Below are 3,498 nucleotides of genomic sequence, written 5' to 3' on the forward strand. Positions count from 1 at the left end.
AAATAAAAAAACAAAAAAAACCTTTTTTTTACCTTTCCTTCTAGTCATATATTTTATAATTTATACAGGAATCTACCCATTTTCTTGGGTGGGGGGGAGAAACCTTTTAATCCTACATCCCTCAAGGTTTACTGAATTACAAACATGGGATCCAATTTATAAAAGTGGTTATACCCAAATTCTAGTGTAAAATATCTTGAAAAGGCAAACTTTTTATGTGATGCTTGTCTCTAACACACTGGTTTTACTCATTTCCACTACAGTGGTGGGAGCTGTGACACAATATGGCAATGCCAGCTCTTAAAACTCATAACATGCTACAGCACCACTTATCCTAGGCCCTAACTGGAGTAAAATTTGTGACAACACTGAAAGGAAAAAGGGAGGAAACACTTCAAATGTGAACAAATACATCCCTAGGTATTTGAATGGCTACTATTATAACAATACTACTCATGGATGTGAAAAAACACATCTGAAATGATGATCAATAAAAACAAATCTTTAAAGCACAAAACTATTAAATTGAGCAATATAAGGCTTTTTTCTCTAGTCGCCTTCCACGACAGCAGGATCGGAGGATGTCTCCCTGCCGTAAAGAGGTTAAATACCCTCCCCTTCCTGCAACCACCAGTGTTTTTCCTGTCCCCTATGGGGCATGAAGAGGTTCTCAGATGGTGCTGCCGTGACCGAAGCACTAGTACCTCTATAGCCGGGCAGTTGAGGTCGGTGGGTTCCGCTCCCCCCCTCTGTGACTGCTCCCATCTCCGCAGCTCCTGCGTGACTTGGGACCCTCCATCCCGCCCTTCCTGCGCCTCCCTCGTGGGGCAAAGCAGGGCGGTGAAGCTCTCCGGGGTCCTCTTGTAGCTCCCTGGCTCCCCTCGCTGCCACTGGAGGCCGCGCACCGGAAGTGACGCTTACGGACTTCCGGTCTAAGCCTCCTGGCTCTGGAGGCCTCGTGCGCGCCGGCCGGCGTCCCACCCTATGGCCGGGGCTGGCGGCAGCCATGACAGGCGTTTCATTCAGCAACCCCTACGGACCTGGGATGTGGAGGAGCATGAATCAGCTGACGACCTTGATATGCGCATATATTCCTGGTCGGGGGAAGCCTCCAGGTAAGACCTATGTCTGTATCCCTGCTGACGGTGACTGACTGACGGACCTTATGGACGGCGACAAACCCCTGCACTCTGCTTCTGCAGAGCCCAGCGTACACCCTCCTACTGTAAGTAGAGGATGAGGTCCCTTGAGCCCCCGTCACACATAGCGAGATCGCTGCTGAGTCACAAGTTTTGTGACGCAACAGCAATCTCAGTAGCGATCTCGCTATGTGTGACACGTAGCAGCGATCAGGCCCCTGCTGTGAGATCGCTGGTCGTGTCGGAATGGCCTGGACCATTTTTTGATCGTTGAGGTCCCGCTGGGTAGCACACATCGCTGTGTTTGACACCTTACCAACGACCTCGTTGACAGGACGTCCCATTGAATCATCATGAAATAGCATCGTTCTACAGTTCGCCGCATCGCTGCTGCGTCGTTGGGGAGATCGCACTGTGTGACATCTCACCAGCGACCACATAGCGACGCAGCAATGATCCCTGACAGGTCGTATCGTTGTCGGGATCGCTTAAGCGTCGCTATGTGTGACGGGGCCTTTGCTGTCCAGTGATAACATTATTTAAAAGACTTAGCCTCTCTCTCTCTTTTCTAGGGAGACAAGGCCTCTGCCCCCAAAAAATCCAGCCGCAAGTGTAGTACATGTGTGACCAAGCTTCCTTCGGTTTATAAGAAAAAGCTTTGCCAACCATGCACAGATTAAGTGCTACGTAGTGAACAGCCCTCCCTCCTGGACAGTATCAGAACCCTCATCAAACAAGAGGTTCAGTCCTCTATGGCGGCCCTGTCCCAGGTTCCGAATCCACAGACTCCTCCTAAGAAAAGGAAGATGGCTCCTATTATATCTGACTCGGGCGAGATTCATACCTCAAGTTCAGAGGAGGTTTGGGAGAATGAGGGTTCTACTTCCAATCCCAAAACACAATAAAAATATCTCTTCTCTTCCGAAGATATGGAAGAGCTGATCTCCATGGTGAGGGGCACTATGGGGGTGGAAGAGGAGGTAACAAGTCATTCCATTCAGGATGACATGTTTGGAGGGTTAAAACCTAGGACCCCAAAAGGTTTTCCCATCCACGAGAATATTGAGAACCTTATCCTTCAGGAGTGGGGCCTACCTGAGAAAGCTTTGAGTGTCCCTTCAGAACTGAAGACTCGTTTCCCTCTTGAGGGGGACTGTTCTTTATGGGAGATGCCTAAAGTAGACGTACAGGTGTCCAGAGTGACCAAAATGACGGCTCTACCCTTCGAGGATGCCTCACAGCTCAAAGATCCTATGGATCGCAAAACGGCTTACTGAGGAAATCCTGGGACACATCTACTAATTTACTGAAGACAAACGTGGCCTCCACATGTGTTGCCAAATCCCTATTTCTTTGGTTACGTACCTTAGAAAATCATCTTTCTCAGGGGACACCTAGGGAGGAAATTTTAGATTCCCTTCCACTACTCCAGAAGGCTACAGGGTTTCTGGCGGATGCTTCAGCTGAATCTGTACAGGTAGCTGCTAGGTCCGCAGTTCTCTCCAACTCCGCTAGGAGGGCTCTATGGCTTAAGTCCTGGGGGGGTGATTTAACTTCTAAATCCAGATTATGTGGTCTTCCCTTCCAGGGGCATTGTGTTCGGGCCAGCCCTCGATGACATACTAGACAAAGCGACGGATAAAAAGAAAGCTCTCCCGGAGCAAAAAAGCTCAAGGAAACGCTTTTTTCGTCCCAGCCCAGGTCGGTGGAGTTACCCCAAAGGGGGTAAGGCTAGGAACATCCTTGTTCCTCAACCCCAGCAGACCACTGACAAACAATGACTGCCCTCCGGTCGGAGGTCGACTCTCTGGTTTCTTTCCCCAATGGCAGACCATCACCAAAAATCAGTGGGTCCTGCGTACCATTCAGGAGGGATTAAGGTTAGAATTCGAGAGTCCTCCTCCTCACCGTCTAAAAACTACATCCCTACAAACTCCATACCTTCGAGGATGCCTCAATGCAGACATTCTCGATCTGCTTCGGACAGGGGCGATCTCCCGGGTACCTCCTCAGGAAGTAGGAGAAGGCCACTACTCTCACCTATTTTTGGTGAAAAAACCCTCTGGAAAACATCGGGTTATCATAAACCTGAAACCCCTGGATCAGGTAATCAAATACCACAGATTCAAGATGGAGTCAATCAAATCGACAATCCTGCTGATTGGCCAGGACTGGGTAATGGCTACGTTGGATCTGAGGGATGCTTACTATCACGTGCCGATACATCCCGACCACAGGAAATTCCTCAGATTCGCGGTGACCCAGAACCATCAAACCAGCCATTATCAATTCAACGTCCTCCCATTCGGGGTCTCATCAGCTCCATTGGTTTTTACCAAGATCATGTCAGAGGCAGCGA

This window comes from Ranitomeya imitator, chromosome 1 (assembly GCF_032444005.1).
Source record: "Ranitomeya imitator isolate aRanImi1 chromosome 1, aRanImi1.pri, whole genome shotgun sequence".
NCBI lineage: Eukaryota > Metazoa > Chordata > Amphibia > Anura > Dendrobatidae > Ranitomeya > Ranitomeya imitator.